Raw genomic sequence first — 18,684 nt, 5'->3', positions numbered from 1 at the left:
AAGAGAAAAAGAAGAGAGATAGCAACAGATTATCAAGCTGGAGAGAGAGAGAGAGAGGGAAAGAGAGAGAGAGAGAGAGAGAGATGGGGAAGGATGAGCAGGGGTGGGGTGGGCTAGATAGGTACAGAGGGAGGGGGAGAGAGCAGGGATAGGGTGGGCCAGATAGGTACAGAGGGAGGGGGGAGAGAGCATGGATAGGGTGGGCTAGATAGGTACAGAGGGAGGGGGAGAGAGCAGGGATAGGGTGGGCCAGATAGGTACAGAGGGAGGGGGGAGAGAGCATGGATAGGGTGGGCTAGATAGGTACAGAGGGAGGGGGAGAGAGCAGGGATGGGGTGGGCTAGATAGGTACAGAGGGAGGGGGAGAGAAAAAGCGAGAAAGGGGGAGAGGGAGAGAGGTAACAGCGTTAGAAGCGGAAAGTGCAATGTGAATATGTTGTGTCCAGACAGCAGCAGCCCTGGAGTGAGCAGATAGAGGGTGTGGGGGCAGTGAATGGGAGAGGGGACGGTGAGGGGGGAATGATCAGTGTTTGTGTGTTTTTTTTACAAACAGGCAGTAAAGCAGCTGGAGCTGGCAGGTTAAACATGGAGGGAGAGGGGTGTTCACGAGACATTTCCACCTTCATCTCATTTGAAATCTGTTCCCATTGTCTGTGTTTAATAACAGGGGATGTGTTTATAAGAATGGTGCCTCTCTCTCTCTCTCTCCCCCCCTCCCCAACCCCCAATCCACCGCCCCTCTGAGATTGTGGATGTAAGTGGGTGAGAAGAGCCCTGGGATCTTGCTGTGTCTTTTTTGTTTCAATAATCTTTGCTTTATTTTTAATCAATTTCCATTTTTCTCTCTCCCAAGGAGAATGGATTTGGAAGCTGCAGCTTTGACGACGCAGAGAGAATCAATTCACCGCACGGAATCCTCGGACAGGAGCTATAACCGGAGAGAAAAAACAATAATAAAAATGCACCCGTGTCTTTGTCACTCATTCACATACCCGGAGAAAGGACTTGTAGAATTTTCACACCAACGATTGGGTTCAGTGTCGGGGGGTGTGTGGGGAATGGGAATGTTACTCAGGGGGATCTAGGTTGAGATATGGTGCTGCAGAGCCCAATATAATCCCATTGAGTTCAGAGTTCAATCCCTCCACTTCTACCTGCGACTCTATCTCTTCTCATTCCTCCATGTTCCTCACTGTTTCCCCACATCATTCTTTCAATCCCCATCTCTCTGCATCCTTTGTATCTCGGCCTCTCTGAATTGTGACAAGTTTCCCTTTTTATCTCTTCCTACAACTCTCTCTGCATCTCTCTTTCTGAAACTTTGTCACTCTGTTCTTTCCAATCTCCCACCCCCACCATGTCCTATATTTCTCTTTACATCTCACATTGTCTCTCAGCCTCTCAACATCTTTCTCTCTCTGCACATCTCTCTCTCCCTCTCTCTGTGCATCATTCTTTTGATCGACATCACAACAGCATTCTCTGTGTGCCCATCTCTCGCTCTGTCTGCCTGCCCATCCCTTGCTCTCTCTGTTTGCCCATCTCTCGCTCTCTCTGTCTGAATTAGAGAGAGAAGTGGAATTAGAGAGAGAAGGGGCATTAGAGAGATAGAGGCAGAGTTAGGGAGAGGGGGGAAATTTGACGGAGTAATTAGACAGAGGGAAATCAGACAGAGAGGGGAAATTATAGGTGGAAAGATAGGGAGGGGTTAGGGAGATGGTGGTGGGAGTCAGACAGAGAGAAGGCAATTAGACAGAGAGAGGAGGAGGGAAGAGACAGGGGAGATGGACTGGAGGGTGGGGAAAGAGAGAGGCAGGGAGAGAGAAGGGGAGACAGGAAGAGAAAGGGGGGAGTTGGACTGTGAAGGGAGTTAGGCAGATAAAGGCTAGTAATTAGACAGAGGGGAAATTAGAGGTAGAGGGAGGGAGGATTAGACAGAGAGGGGGGAGTTAGGCAGAGAGGAGGCGATTAGAAAGGCGGAGTTAGAGGGGGTTATAGAGAGGGTGTGGGAGTCAGACATAGAGAGTGGGGGCAAATAGACTGAGGGGGAGGCGGATGTGAGAGAGAGGGCAGAGATAGACTGAGGGGGGAGGTGGACAGAGAGGGAAGGGCAGGAGAGAGAGGGGGGCAATTAGACAAGAGGGGAGTTGGAGGAGTTAGGGAGAGAGGAGGTGAGTTAGGAGGCAGGGTTAGGCAACAAGAGGTGGGAAGGAAATAGAGAGAGAGGAAAATGTGTGGAGGGTGAAAATTTTGCTGGAGGCTGGATGCAAAATTTTCAGGTGAGTAATTTTTGGGGACAATTTGTGGGGGGGGGGAGAGTGCAGAGGAAATTTGGGGGGAGGGACAAAATTTGTTGGGGCAGGAAAAATTGCTGGGGAAATTTTTTGAGGGGGGTCTGTGATTTGGAGGGGAATAATTTGCAGGGCTGAATAATTTACAGGGCAGGGAGAACATTTTTGGGGGGGCAGAAAGTTTGCAGGGGGAATAATCTGCCGTGGAAAACTTTTGAGGGGGTGAAGTCCGGGGGGGGGGGGGGGGGGGGGGGGGTGAATTTGCAGATTTGTGGGGGGAAATTTGCGGGGGTGGGAAATTTGCAATGGGGTTGGGAAATTTGCGGAGGGAATTTGCGGGGGGGGTGGGAAATTTGCGGGGGAATTTGCGATGGGGGTGGGAAATTTGCCGAGAGGGAATTTGCGGGGGGGGGGGGGGGTGGTGGGAAATTTGCGGAGAGGGAATTTGCGGGGGGGTGGTAGGGAATTTGCGGGGTGGTGGGAAATTTGCGGTGGGGGGGGCGGAATTTTGGGGGGCGGGGATGGGAAGGAGACCAGGCTGAAAAGAGACGGCGGGAGGTTGGGGGAAGAGACTGGAATCTAATCGAGGCATTCGGGATGGTTTCTATATAGAATTACAGATACCCGGGAGTGAGTGAGAAACCGTAATCTCATCGAGGGGTTCGAGGTGGTTTATATATAGGATAACAGATACCCGGGAGTGAGTTACAGACTGGAATCAAATCGAGGTGTTTGTGGGGTTTATATATAGGATAACAGATACCCGGGAGTGAGTTACAGACTGGAATCTAATCGAGGGTTTCGGGCTGGTTTATACATAGAATTACAGATACCCGGGAGTGAGTTACAGACTGGAAACTAATCGAGGGGTTCGGGGTGGTTTATATATAGAATTACAGACACCCGGGAGTGAGATAGACTGGAATCTAATCGAGTGGTTCGGGGTGGTTTATATATTGAATTACAGATGCCTGGGAGTGAGCTACAGACTGGAATCTTATCGAGGGGTTCGGGGTGGTTTATATATACAATTACAGATACCCGGGAGTGAGTTACAGTCGGGAATCTAATCGAGGGCTTCGGGGTGGTTTACATGTGGAATAACAGACACCTGGGGATGAGTTACAGACTGGAATCTAATCGAGGGTTTCCGCGTGGTTTATATATAGAATTACAGTGACCCGGGAGTGAGTTACAGGCTGCAAACTAATCGAGGGGTTCGGGGTGGTGTATACATAGAATTACGGGTACCCGGGAGTGAGTTAAAGACTGGTTCGGGGTGGTTTATATGTTGAATTACAGATGCCTGGGAGAGAGTTACAAACTGGAATCTTATCGAGGGTTTCGGAGTGGTTTATATATAGAAATACAGATACCCGGGAGTGAGTTACAGACTGGAATCTAATCGAACGGTTCGGGGTGGTTTATACTTGGAATAACCGACACTCGGGAGTGTCTGTTTACACTTTAATGCAAAGCCATTATGAACAACCGCTTCAAAACATCAAGCTGCCTGCAAAGCTTCAAAATAAATTGAGAAAATGTTATTAAAGAAATCATATTTGAAAATTAAGATTCATGGATGGAATTAAAAGAGGATAACGAGCTTTATTTGGGGAGCAGGGATTATCAGCTTCTCGGAGCCGTGACACCTGCGGCTGGATGAAGATAAGGAGAGACAATTTTGAAAAAAAAGCAATTAGAGATAGCTTAAAATATCGCAACAGGAAACGCTTTCCCTTTCACTTAGAAGCAGCAGCAAATCTTTACAATATCCTAAAGAGATGAAAGTGTATTAGCCGCGATTGAATGTTTAGCATGAAAATAGATAACTTAGATTTAAAAGCATCGCCCAAACAGGGACTTGAACACTGGACCCTCAGATTAAGAGTCAGAGGCGATACCGACAGAGCTATCCGGGCTCAAATCCAAACCGCAGCGACCTCTGCTGGCTGACAGTGAACATTGCATCGTCCAAATTGTGCATTTCCTTCTGAAGTTTCCCAAATCTGTTCAGCGGATTTCTGCCACACATCCTTTGACGCTACCCTCCGCCCATCCCCTCTCCCCCCCACACAGACTTGCTTCATAATTACTCTCCACACATCCTCAGCTTTGCACTTCCCGCCAGCCCCCGAGCCGCACTGTCTCATTTTGCCTGTTTTTTTTTGGAGGGTTTTGGGGGCTCCCTGATTGAAAGCGAAAATGGATAGTATTGAGCGAACCGCCAGTTTGAAGGTAAATGCAAACACTTCCGCAAACAAGCAAGGAGGTGGCCGCTTAAGAAATCCTTCCAAATACTAACACTAAAAAAAATGGTGCAGCAGACGAAACACATTGATAAACTCCATCCTCCGGGCCAAAGTCACAGCAGCGCCGGGCTCCATAGTGTAGTGGTTATCACGTCTGCTTTACACGCAGAAGGTCCTGGGTTCGATCCCCAGTGGAACCAATGCTGCCTTTTGGCCACATAAGTGGCGAGTGAAATTCAAGGAGAGTGAAAGAGTGAAGAGCAAACAAAAACCCTGCGGATGCCGGAAATCCAAAACAAAAACAGAATTACCTGGGAAAACTCAGCAGTTCTGGCAGCATCTTGAAGGGTCATGAGGACTCGAAACTTCAACTCTTTTCTTCTCCACCGATGCTGCCAGATCTGCTGAGTTTTTCCAGGTAATTCTGTTTTTGTAATGTGAAGAGCAGCTGGGCCTCACTTCATGTGTTCCTCACAGCCAGCCTGCTAAATGAAAATCTCTTTCCCAAAACACAACATTTAATACGGGTGCTGTACACTCACCCTAATGCGGTCCCATTCTGCTTTGGACGCCGAATATATTTGATATTCTTCCACCTTCTTCTTTATTTCTCCATTATTTCTTTTACCATTGATGTTCAACTGGCTGGTCTATAATTCTCTGGACATGTTCTATCAAGCTCCTTAAATATAGGAATTACACTTGCATCCGCCAAGTTGTCTGGCCCTATAACTTTGTCTAATGAATAATGAAATATGAGTGGGAGGATTGTGCTATCTCTTCCCAAGATTATTTTAAAATGTCTGAATGGAACACATCTGGGTAGGGGAGTTTGTTTAAACTAGTCAAAACCTGTCCTTTTCATTTTTAATCGCTTATCTCATTGCTTCTCTCAACATTCAATATCAATGTCGGCCTGTTTTACCTCACTGACAAATGCAAATCAAAAATAATTATTTAACATTCCTTCCATGTCTCTCTGGCTACTTCGGGTATTATCATTCCCATTCTGAAGTGGTCTTATTCCAATCGCCACCCTCCATTTTATGACTGCGCATCTAAAACCTTTTAACATTTCATGTTGTGTTCCTAGATAATGAGAATATGTTTGTGTAAACGCACCCGAGCCGTGCGAATATCAACTTTTTATACTGGGGCTGCAAGGTAAAATTCCTTGTCTGCTGCCCATGTCTTTCTAGCGGGGCTGAGAGAGAAGAGATTAATTTAAGAGGACAAGCATATGAAGCAGAAAGGGAGATGGTTAGCGTAGAAGTTTCGCGTGAGAAAAGATGGGAGGCGTCTCGAGTGAAGCATAAACGCTGGCAAATGCGGGTTGGACAGAATGGTACACCATCCAGGCCAAAGCCGCCTGCTTGATTGGCATTCCAGTCACAAACATTCACTCCCTGCACCACGGGCCCACAGTGTGTACCATCTACAAAACGCACTGCAGAAACTCACCAAGCCTCCTTAGGCAGCAACTTCCAAACCCGCGAGAACAAACTCATTCACATTATCGAGGAACAAAAAAGGAAATAAAAAGGAGAGGGGTGATTGGAATAAGACCATGAAAGGACAGAAAGGATAATAGCCCAGGTAAAAGGACAGTGATACGACAGGAATATTAAACTTTTATTGTCCTTTGGTATTTACCAGTGGCCCGACACCACACCTGCTTCAACTGATCTGCTGCTGGAAGCCTCAGCAATGATTTTGCCACCTCTGGACTTGACTATCGCAATGCACTGCTCTACAACCGTCCATATTCTACCCTCCATAAATTTGAGGTCACCCAAAACTCCGCTGCCCATGTCCCATAAAATCTTGTTCCATGTACTCGATGACCTATGTTGGTTCCCCTTTAAAGCAGTGCACAGATTTTAAAATTCCTTTTAGAAGCCAGTTATTTAAATAAATCACACCTCTCGAAGCCAGCAATTGCCCACAAGGTCACCAACACCCGAATACTCCAAGAGATCTGCACTCATCGTATTTTGAATGCCTGAGCAACCCAGATTTTAATCGCTCCAACAGCGATGGCCATCACTGGCCTGGGACCAAAACCCTGGAATGACCTCCCAAAATGTCTCCACATCTCTTTCGGTTTTTCAAATGGTAATTTCAACCTATGTCTTTGGGAAGCTTTTCACCAATGCTGTGTTAAATATGAAGGAAAGACTGGCATTTGTATAGCACCTTTCACAACAGTAGAGCATCCCAAAGCTCTTTTCAGTCAATTAAATTAATTTGAAGTGCACAGGGTGCTTAATGTGGTAATATAGGACTCTCTGCGACCAATTTGTAGACAGCAAGCTCCCAAAAAACAACAATATGATCATGGCCTGGTCGTCTGTTTTTGCTGTGTTACTCAAAGGGTGTACATAGAACCCCAGGTATTACTCCCCTGCTCCTCCTCACAATGGCGCTGTGGGAACTTTTGCACATCTTTCACAAAGAAAAAACAAGTCCACATCTTTAAGCAATGTCAGTGGGTGGAAAGTAAAGTTGTCATTCAGAATAGTGACGTGGGCATTGTTGACTTGACCAGCATGTGTTGCTGATCCCCAATACCCTTGGGAAGTTGGTGCTGAGCTACCCCCTTGAACCGCTGCAGCCCACGTGGTTTAGTTACATCTATAGGGCTATTAGGAAGGGAGTTCCAAGGAATTACACTGAACATGGGCTTGAATCCAATAACAGTGAAGAAACGGCAATTGAGTTCTAAACCAGGAGGACCTCTGGTTTGGAGGAGAAATTGCAGGTGCTGATGTTCCAATGCATCCACTGTTCTTGTGGAGTTTGCGAGTTTGGACGTTGCCACGGAACTTCGGAGTTGCTGCAATGCATCTTGCAGATGGTGCACCACAACTGCCACTGAATTAAAAATTTGTCAACGAAAACTACACTTAATTGACACTTTAAAGCAAAGCCATTATGAACAATCGCTTCAAAACATCAAGCTGCCTGCAAAGCTTCAAAATAAATTGAGAAAATGTTACTAAACAAATCATATTTTAAAATTAAGTTTCATGGATGGAATTAAAAGAGGTTAATGAGCTTTATTTGGGGAGCAGGGATGATCAGCTTCGCAGAGCCGTGTCAACTGCGGCTAGATGAAGATAAGGAGAGATAATTTCGAAAAAAACGCAATTAAAAATAGCTTAACATATCGCAACAGAAAACGCTTTCCCTTTTACCTAGAAGCAGCAGCAAATCTTTAAAATATCTGCGGAAGCTGGAAATCCAAAACAAAAGCAGAATTACCTGGAAAAACTCAGCAGTTCTGGCAGCATCGGCGGAGAAGAAAAGAGTTGACGTTTCGAGTCCTCATGACTCTTCAGCAGAAAGTGAATTAGCCGGGATAGAATGTTTAGTATGAGAAACGATAATTGAGATTTAAAAGCGTCGCCCGAACAGGGACTTGAACCCTGGACTCTCAGATTAAAAGTCTGATGCTCTACCGACTGAGCTATCCGGGCTTCGAAGGAGCTGAAACAAAAACAGAATTACCTGGAAAAACTCAGCAGGTCTGGCAGCATCGGCGGAGAAGAAAAGAGTTGACGTTTCGAGTCCTCATGACCCTTCGACAGAACTTGAGTTCGAGTCCAGGAAAGAGCTGAAATATAAGCTGGTTTAAGGTGTGTGTGTGGGGGGCGGAGAGATAGAGAGACAGAGAGGTGGAGGGGGTTGGTGTGGTTGTAGCGACAAACAAGCAGTGATAGAAGCAGATCATCAAAAGATGTCAACAACAATACTACAATAGAACACATAGGTGTTAAAGTTAAAGTTGGTGATAAGCTGCGCGTACAGCGACCTTTAGTGGCTGACAGTGATCATTGCATCGTCCAAAATGTGCATTTCCTGCTGAAGTCTCCCAAGTCTGTTCAGCGGATTTCTGCCACACATCCTTTGTCGCTACCCTCCGCCCATCCCCTCTCCCCCCACACAGACTTGCTTCATAATTACTCTCCACACATCCTCAGCTTTGCACTTCCCGCCAGCCCCCGACCCGCACTGTCCCATTTTGCCTGTTTCATTTTGCCTGTTTCATTTGGAGGGTTTTGGGGGCTCCCTGATTGAAAGCAAAAATGGATAATATTGAGCGAACCGCCACTTTGAAGGTAAATGGAATCATTTCCGCAAACAAGCAAGGAGGTAGCCGCTTAAGAAATCCTTCCAAATAGTTACACTAAAGAAAGCAGACGGAACATACTGAAAAACTACATTCTCAGGGCCGACGTTTGCGCCGCGCCGGTTCGTTTGTGTAGTGGGTATCACGATTGCTTTACACGCAGAAGGACCTTGGTTCAATTCTCCGGAGAACAAAAGCTGCCCTTTGGCCGCATATATGGCAACTGAAATTCAGCAAGTATGGTTATGAAGAGCAGCTGGTTCTCACTGATCCCTCTTCATGTGTTCCTCACAGCCAGCCTGCTAAATGAAAATCTCTTTCCAAAAATACAGCATTTAATAAGGGTGCAGTATATTCACCCTAACGCGGTCCCAGTCTGCTTCGGGTGCCGAATATGTTTGATATTCTTCCGTCTCCTTCGTTAGTAAGCATTCCACTATTTCTCGTACCCCTCACGTTCAACTTGCTGGTCTATAATTTTCTGGACATGATCTATCAAGCTTCTTAAATATAGGAATTACATTTGCATCCGCCAGTTGTCTGGCAGTATACCTTCGTCTAATCAATTGTAAAATATGAATGGGAGGCTTGTGCTATCTCTTCCCGAGATTATTTTAAAACGTCTGAATGGAACACATCTGGGTCGGGGAGTTTGCTTAAACTAGTCAAAACCTGTCCTTTTCACTTTTAATCGCTTATCTCATTGCTTCTCTCAACATTCAATATCATGTCGGCCTGTTTTACCTCACTGATAAATGCAAATCAAAAATAATTATTTAACATTCCTGCCATGTCTCTCTGGCTACTTCGGGTATTATCATTCCCATTCTGAAGTGGTCTTATTCCAAACACCGCCTTCCCTTTTATGACTGCGCATCTAAAACCTTTTAATATTTCCTTTTATAGATAATGATAATATGTTTGTGTAAACGCACCTGAGCCGTGCGAATATCAACTTTTTAAGCTGGGGCTGCAAGGTAAAATTCCTTGTGTGCTGCCCATGTCTTTCTAGCGGGGAGTCAGAGCGAGGCTGAGAGAGAATAGATCAATTTAAGGGGTATCTTGAGAAGTTCATGAAGCAGCAAAGGAGCAACGTGCAGCAGCGTGGCGCAGCGGAAGCGTGCTGGGCCCATAACCCAGAGGTCGATGGATCGAAACCATCCTCTGCTATTTTAAGATACCCACTAAAATAAACTTATCTGATTTGCTGGTATTAGCATTGGCATCTGGCTTCCTGCAAACAGTCAGTCTGCAATAAATATCTCAAGGGGAGAGGGTTAGGGGAGTAGTTTCAGGTGAGAAAAGATGGGCGGATACTCGTGTGAAGCATGAACGCTGGCAAAGGCTGGTTGGACAGAATGGTACAACATCCAGCCCAAAGCAGTCCGCTTGACTGGCATCCCAATCACAAACATTGACTCCCTCCACCACGGGCGCACCGTGGCAGCAGTGTCCACCATCTACAAAATGCACTGCGGAAGCTCACCAATCCTCCTTAGACAGCACCTTCCAAACCCATTCGCATTATTTAGGAACACAAAAGGAAATATTAAAATGTTTCAGAAGCGCAGACATAAAAGGGAGACTGCTGATTGGAATAAGGCCATGAAAGGACAGAAAGGATAATAGCCCAATTAAGGACCGTGATATGACATGAATATTGAATGTTTATTGTCCTTTGGTATTTTCCAGTGGCCCGACACCCCACCTGCCTCAACTGATTTGGTGCTGGAAGTCTCAGCAATGATTTTGCTACCTCTAGACTTGACTATCCCAATACACTGCTCTGCAACCGACCATATTCTACCCTCCATAAATTTGAGGTCACCCAAAACTCCGCTGTCCATGTCCCATAAAAGTTTGTCCCAAGTACTCGATGACCTATGTTGGCTCCGCGTTAAAGCAGTGCACAGATTTAAAAATTCCTTTTAGAAACCAGTTATTTAAATAAATCCCGAAGGCAGTAATTTCCCACAATGTCATCAACACCCGAATGCTGTAAGAGATCTTCACCATCGAATTCTGAACGCTTGAACAGCCCAGATTTTAATCGCTCCAACAGCGATGGCCATCACTGGCCTGGGACCAAAACCATGAAATGACCTCCCAAAACCTCGCCACATCTCTTTCGGTTTTTCAAAAGGTAATTTCAACCTATGTCTTTGGGAAGCTTTTCACCAATGCTGTGTTAAATATGAAGGAAAGACTTGCATTTGTAGAGAACCTTTCACAACACTAGGGCATCCCAAAGCTCATTTCAGTCAATTAAATTAATTTGAAGTGCACAGGGTGCTTAATGTGGTAATATAGGACTCTCTGCGACCAATTTGTAGAAAGCAAGCTCCCAAAAAACAACAATGTGATCCTGGCCTGGTCGTCTGTTTTTGCTGTGTTACTCAAAGGGTGTACATGGAACCCCAGGTATTACTCCCCTGCTCCTCCTCACAATGGCGCTGTGGGAACCTTTGCACATCTTTCACAAAAAAACCCAAGTCCACATCTTTAAGCAATGTCAGTGGGTGGAAAGGAAAGTTGTCATTCAGAATAGTGACGTGGGCATTGTTGACTTGACCAGCATGTGTTGCTGATCTCCAATACCCTTGGGAAGTTGGTGCTGAGTTACCCCCTTGAACCGCTGCAGCCCACGTGGTTTAGTTACATCCACAGGGCTGTTAGGAAAGGAGTTCCAAGGATTTACACTGAACATGGGCTTGAATCCAATAACAGTGAAGAAAGGGCAATAGAGTTCTAAACCAGGACGGCCTGTGGTTTGGAGGAGAAATTGCAGGTGCTGATGTTCCAATGCATCCACTGTTCTTGTGGAGTTTGCGAATTTGGAAGTTGCCCCGGAACTTCGGAGTTGCTGCAATGCATCTTGTAGATGGTGCACCACAACTGCCACTGAATGAAAAAATTGTCAACGAAAACTACACTCAATTGACACTTTAAAGCAAAGCCATTATGAACAATCGCTTCAAAACATCAAGCTGCCTGCAAAGCTTCAAAATAAATTGAGAAAATGTTACTAAAGAAATCATATTTGCAAATTAAGTTTCGTGGATGGAATTAAAAGAGGCTAATGAGCTTTATTTGGGGAGCAGGGATGATCAGCTTCGCAGAGCCGTATCACTTGCGGCTGGATGAAGATAAGGAGAGATAATTTCGAAAAAAACGCCATTAAAAATAGCTTAAAATATCGCAGCAGAAACACTTTTCCTTTCACATAGAAGCAGCATTTCGCAAATCTTTAAAAAATCTTAAAGAGACGAAAGTGAATTAGCCGGGATACAATGTTTGACTTGAGAATAGAAAATTGAGATTTAATTGCTTCGCCCGAACAGGGACTTGAACCCTGGACCCTCAGATTAAAAGTCTGAGGCTCTACCGACTGAGCTATCCAGGATTGTGTGCGACCTGAGCACAGCGACCTTTACTGGCTGACAGTGAACATTGCATCGTCCAAATTGTACATTTCCTACTGAAGTTTCCCAAATCTGTTCAGCAGATTTCTGCCACAAATTCTTTGTCGCTACCCTCCGCCGAACCCCTCTCCCCCCACACAGACTTGCTTCATAATTACTCTCCACACATTCTCAGCTTTACATTTTCCGCCAGCCCCCGACCCGCACTGTCTCATTTTGCCTGTTTCTTTTGGACGGTTTTGGGGACTCCTTGATTGAAAGTAAAAATGGATAATATTAAGCGAACCGCCACTTTGAAGGCAATTGGAAACATTTCCGCAAACAAGCAAGGAAGTGGCCGCTTAGGAAATCCTTCCAAAGAGTTACACTAAAGAAAGCAGACGGAACACAGTGATAAACTGCATTCTCAGGGCCGATGTTCGCTCCGCGCCGGTTTCTTGGTGTAGTGGTTATCACGTCTGCTTTGCACACAGAAGAGCATGGGTTCAATCCCCCGTAGGGTCAAAACTGCTCTTTGGTCACATAAATGGCAACTGACATTCAGCGAAAACGATTGTGCAGAACAGCTGGTCCTCACTGAGCCCTCTTCATGTGTTCCTCACAGCCAGCCTGCTAAATGAAAATCTCTTTCCCATAATACAACATTTAATGAGGGTGCTGTATATTCACCAAAACGCCGTCCCATTCTCCTTCGGGCGCCGAACATACTTGATATTCTTCCACCTTCTTCTTCAGGAAGCATTCCATTATTTCTCGTACCATTGATGTTCCACTGGCTGGTCTATAATTCTCTGTACATGATCTATCAAGCTTCTTAAATATAGGAATTATACTTGCATCCGCCAGTTGTCTGGCAGTATACCTTCGTCTAATGAATTGTAAAATATGAGTGGCAGGCTTGTGCTATCTCTTCTGTGGATTTTTTTAAAACGTCTGAATGGAATACATCTGGGACGGGGGCTTAATCCTCTTTGAGTTTGTTTAAACTAGTCAATACCAGTCCTTTTCATTATTAATCGCTAATCTCATTGCTTGTCTCAACATTCAATATCATGTCGGTCTGCTTTACCTCACTGATAAATGCAAATCAAAAATAATTATTTAATATTCCTGCCATATCTCTCTGGCTACTTCGGGTATTATCATTCCCATTCTGAAGTCGTCTTGTTCCAATCACCAACTTCCATTTTATGGCTGCGCATCTAAAACCTTTTAATATTTCCTTTTGTGTTCCTAGATAATGAGAATATGTTTGTGTAAATGCACCTCAGCCGTGTGAATGTCAGCTTTTTAAGCTGGGGCTGCAAGGTAAAATTCCTTGTGTGCTGCCCATATCTTTCTAGCGGGGAGTCAGAGCGAGGCTGAGAGAGAATAGATCAATTTAAGGGGGATCTAGACAAGTATACGAAGCAGAAAGGGAGAGGGTTAGGGTAGTAGTTTCAGGTGAGAAAAGATGGGCGGAGACACCAGTGAAGCATGAACGCTGGTTGCACAATATGGTACAACATCCAGGCCAAAGCAGCCCGCTTGATTGGCATCCCAGTCACAAACATTCACTCCCTCCACCACGGGCGCACAGTGTCTACCATCTACAAAATACCTTGCAGAAACTCACCAAGCCTCCTTAGACAGCACCTTCTAAACCCACGAGAACAAACCCATTCGCATTATCTAGGAACACAAAAGGAAATATTAAAATGCTTCAGAAGTGCAGACATAAAATGGAGACCGCTGATTGGAATAAGGCCATGAAAGGACAGAAAGGATAATAGCCCAAGTAAGGACAGTGATAAGACAGGAATATTGAATGTTTATTGTCCTTTGGTATTTAACAGTGGCCCGACACCTCACCTGCTTCAATTGATCTGCTGCCGGAAGTTTCAGCAATGATTTTGCTACCTCTAGACTTGACTATCCCAATAGACTGCTCGCCGACCGTCCATATTCTGCCCTCCATAAACTTGAGGTCAATCAAAACTCCGCTGCCCATGTCCCATAAAAACTCGATGACCTGCGTTGGTTCCCCCTTAAAGCATGCACAGATTTTAAAATTCCTTTTAGAAACCAGTTATTTAAAGAAATCACACCTCCCGATGGCAGTAATTTACCACAATGTCCCCAAGACCCGAATACTCCAACAGATCTGCACTCATCGAATTCTGAACGCTTGAGTAGCCCAGATTTTAATCGCTCCAACACTGATGGCTATCACTGGCCTGGGGCCAAAACCCCGGAATGACCTCCCAAAACCTCTCCACATCTCTTCCGGTTTTTCAAATGTTAATTTCAACCTATGTCTTTGGGCAAGCTTTTCACCAATGCTGTGTTAAATATGAAGGAAAGCCTTGCATTTTTATAACACCTTTCATAACACTAGGGTATTCCAAAGCTCTTTTCAGTCAATTAAATTAAATTGAAGTGCACAGGGTGCTTAATGTGGTAATATAGGACTCTCAGCAACCAATTTGTAGACAGCAAGCTCCCAAAAAAACAACAATATGATCATGGCCTGGTCGTCTGTTTTTGCTGTGTTACTCAAAGGGTGTACATAGAACCCCAGGTATTACACCCCTGTTCCTCCTTACAATGGCGCTGTGGGAACTTTTGCACATCTTTCACAAAAAAAAACAAAGCGGGCTGCTTTGGCCTGGATGTTGTACCATTTTGTGCAACCAGCGTTCATGCTTCACTGGTGTCTCCGCCCATCTTTTCTCACCTGAAACTACTGCCCTAACCCTCTCCCTTTCTGCTTCGTATACTTGTCTAGATCCCCCTTAAATTCTCTCTCAGCCTCGCTCTGACTCCCCGCTAGAAAGATATGGGCAGCAGACAAGGAATTTTACCTTGCAGCCCCAGCTTAAAAAGCTGACATTCACACGGCTGAGGTGCATTTACACAAGCAATGTCAGTGGGTGGAAAGGAAAGTTGTCATTCAGAATAGTGACTGGGCATTGCTGACTTGACCAGCATGTGTTGCTCATCCCCAATACACTTGAAAAGGTGGTGCTGAGCTACCCCCTTGAACCGCTGCAGCCCACGTGGTTTAGTTACATCCACAGGGCTGTTAGGAAGGGAGTTCCAAGGATTTACACTGAACATGGGCTTGAATCCAATAACAGTGAAGAAAGGGCAATAGAGTTCCAAACCAGGACGGCCTGTGGTTTGGAGGAGAAATTGCAGGTGCTGATGTTCCAATGCATCCACTGTTCTTGTGGAGTTTGCGAGTTTGGAAGTTGCCCCGGAACTTCGGAGTTGCTGCAATGCATCTTGTAGATGGTGCAAAACAACTGCCACTGAATGAAAAATTTGTCAACGAAAACTACACTCGATTGACACTTTAAAGCAAAGCCATTATGAACAACCGCTTCAAAACATCAAGCTGCCTGCAAAGCTTCAAAATAAATTGAGAAAATGTTATTAAAGAAAGCATATTTGAAAATTAAGTTTCGTGGATGGAATTAAAAGAGGCTAATGAGCTTTATTTGGGGAGCAGGGATGATCAGCTTCGCATAGCCGTGTCACCTGCGGCTAGATGAAGATAAGGAGAGACAATTTCGAAAAAAACAGTTAAAAATAGCTTAAAATATCGCAACAGGAAACGCTTTTCCTTTCACATAGAAGCAGCAGCAAATCTTTAAAATATCTTAAAGAGATGAAAGTGAATTAAAAACAAAAAACTGCGGATGCTGGAAATCCAACACAAAAACAGAATTACCTGGAAAAAATCAACAGGTCTGGCAGCATCGGCAGAGAAGGAAAGAGTTGAAGCTTCGAGTCCCCATGACCCTTCAGCAGAAAGTGAATTAGCCGGGATAGAATGTTTCGCATGAGAACCGAAACATCGGATTTAAAGCATCGCCCGAACAGGAGCTTGAACCCTGGATCCTCAGATTAAAAGTCTGATGCTCTACCGACTGAGCTATCCGGGCCTCGAGTACTTTCCGCGTACAGCGACTTTTAGTGGCTGACAGTGAACATTGCATCATCCAAATTGTACATTTCCTGCTGATGTTTCCAAAGTCTGTTCAGCGGATTTCTGCCACACATCCTTTGTGGCTATCCTCCGCCCACCCCCTCTCCCCCCACACAGACTTGCTTCATAATTACTCTCCACACATTCTCAGCTTTACACTTCCCGCCAGCCCCCGAGCCGCACTGTCTCATTTTGCCTGTTTTTTTTGGAGGGTTTTGGGGGCTCCCCGATTGAAAGCGAAAATGGATAATATTGAACGAACCGCCAGTTTGAAGGTAAATGCAAACACTTCCGCAAACAAGCAAGAAGTTGGCCGCTTGAGAAATTCTTCCAAATACTAACACTGAAGAAAAGGTGCAGCCGACGGAACACATTGATAAACTCCATTCTCCGAGCCAACATCACCGTAGCGCCTTGTTCCATAGTGTAGTGGTTATCATGTTTGTTTTACCCGCAGAAGGTCCTGGGTTCGATCCCTAGTAGAACCAATGCTGCGTTTTGGCCACATAAGTGGCGAGTGAAATTCAACAAGAATGAAGAGGTGAGCCGCCTTCTTGAACCGCTGCAGTCCCGCCAGGTACATTTAGCACTGAAATTTATCATGGATCATTTTGAGTTTTTACATACCCTGCGCTGACCACACAGTATAGAAGGTTTGTATCGCGTGGAAATGTGCACCTCAGCTGCTGATACTCTCCACTTTGCTGGGATTTTGAAGCCCATCAACGGGAGATAAGTTGAAGGGGATCTGGAAAGGGGAGGCGGGACAGTTGGAGAGGTGTGGGTGGTGAGAATGGGGGTAGGGGTAAGAGATAGTTTGAAGGGGAGGGGGAAGGTCAGAGGTGGTGGGGAGGGGGAGATGTGAGGGGGATCTTGAAGGAGGCAAGGGGGAGGGGAGACAGGGAGCAGAGAGGAGGAAGAGGTGAGAGGGAGAAGAGGGGAGGAGGAGTGTTCCATGAAAATGTGAATGAGAATTTTCATTTGAGGCGGCTGTCCGAACGCACAGATGCCTCTGAATCTTTTGAATTCTGGACACGGGAGGACGGTGCTCAGTTTATTCGCGATCGAGACCAATAATTTCTCTCGGTTTATTGAGAATCAAAGGATATGAGGACGATTCAGGAAGGGTTGAGTCAAGTAGGAAATGAACTGTGGACTCACTGAACATTTGGGCAGCCGGGAAATTCACTACCTGCTACACCTGCCCCTGTTATTCTGACAGGCACCAGTCAGGGCTCCCACCAGGATTATATCTACTTCCGAGAGTCAGCAGGAACAGAGGAACCAGGGAGCTTCCGCGCTCCCTTGTGTCTAAATAGAGTAAAATGTGAACATTGTGGCTCCCATTCTGTTGAGTGTAGAAGCAGGAATGATGCTCTGATCGAGGTGTCTCTGGTGTTTCAACGGTTTGTTAATGGTGGACTATTTCAGCCTGGCTTGCCTCAATCGCAGCCTTTGTCAGGCACTGCACCGCCTATGCTACCCGGGGCTCCCTCAGATTCTCTCCCCCGCCTCTGTGCTCTCCACGGTCTCACAACAGAACCACCCGCCCTCCTCACATTCTCCAGTCACAATCCGCCCTCTACAGGTCATTCCCTTCCCACGCAGCCCGACTGCCTCCCTTCATCTCGTCTTGCACCCAAACAACGACTGGATCCTGTCACAGCAGCGGGAGATGTGAACAGCTGTTTCTCTCTCGTTTCTGCTTTGTGCCTTTAGAATATTGAAGACAACGTGAATCACGGAAAGACATTAAGGTGAGTGAGGGGGAAATCGATGTTATTTTCTTGTTGCTAGATGATTGTGAGAAAGTGTGTTCCCTTCGCCCTGAAAGGATGGAAGCGAATTCCGAGTAACTTAATAAATTGTGAGAACTGTAACTTGCTGGGTAATAAACAGACTGGACTGGGCAAGGTGTGCATTAAAAGGCTGGACTTTGTCCCCTTCCCTGAGCAGCGTGTTTAATAATATTAATAATTCAATCCTTCCGTGTGGGAGCTCGCTCTCGCAGCCCAATGTGTTCCTTGGGGTGTCGGTCAGGGACAGCGTTAAACCCATCAGTAGCATTTAGGCACATGGGCTGAAAGGTAACTCACACTTTCCTGCGGTTTGTTTTTTTTTCCCTTTTTGTCTGGACCTCGTTTTCACTGATTTGTGAATGGAAGAGACTACGCCAGACTGTCTGGTGCTCAGAACACTGGCGATTCAGTGTGAAGCCCTCGGTGGGATATAGGGATAACGGCCCGGCGGACATTGGCTTTCCAGGTCTCAGTTGCATTGACGGACGCTTTTAAACCGTGAACTCTAAATATCTCCCACGGCGAGGTTGGGACATGCGCATTGAGGAACCAAATGGAAGGAAACAAGTCAAGGGAGAAGTGGCACAGGTGGCGGTTCATTTTTGTGAAGAATTGACGTGTTTGTGGATGGACGTGGTGATTTTAATCACAAAAAGAGAAAGGAAGCCAAGCTGCTGGGTTCCAGGGAGACTCGGTCAACTCATAGGGCAAAAGGGAGGTCAGTAGGAATATGATCTTCATTAACAGATCGCAACCCCCACGGCCTCACCACGTCGGAGAACCATTTACAGTGAAGCGTGGAGTTTGAAACACAG

At 45.7% G+C, this 18,684-nt stretch overlaps 4 non-coding genes across 4 annotated transcripts; 1 reads left to right on the top strand and 3 right to left on the bottom strand.

The window, feature by feature from the left end:
• Positions 1 to 4,670: 4,670 nt before the first annotated feature.
• On the top strand, positions 4,671 to 4,743 carry trnav-uac. Its single transcript has one exon. It is a non-coding gene; the product is annotated as a tRNA-Val (tRNA).
• A 3,206-nt stretch (positions 4,744 to 7,949) lies between these two features.
• Positions 7,950 to 8,022, bottom strand: trnak-uuu. Its single transcript has one exon. It is a non-coding gene; the product is annotated as a tRNA-Lys (tRNA).
• A 3,983-nt stretch (positions 8,023 to 12,005) lies between these two features.
• On the bottom strand, positions 12,006 to 12,078 carry trnak-uuu. The gene has a single exon. It is a non-coding gene; the product is annotated as a tRNA-Lys (tRNA).
• Positions 12,079 to 15,953: 3,875 nt separating this feature from the next.
• trnak-uuu lies at positions 15,954 to 16,026 on the bottom strand. The gene has a single exon. It is a non-coding gene; the product is annotated as a tRNA-Lys (tRNA).
• Between the last annotated feature and the right edge of the window lie 2,658 nt (positions 16,027 to 18,684).

This window comes from Carcharodon carcharias, chromosome 24 (assembly GCF_017639515.1).
Source record: "Carcharodon carcharias isolate sCarCar2 chromosome 24, sCarCar2.pri, whole genome shotgun sequence".
NCBI classification, from domain to species: Eukaryota; Metazoa; Chordata; class Chondrichthyes; order Lamniformes; family Lamnidae; genus Carcharodon; species Carcharodon carcharias.
Note: the sequence above shows the minus strand (reverse complement) of the source record. Positions and strands in the feature narration are given on the sequence as shown.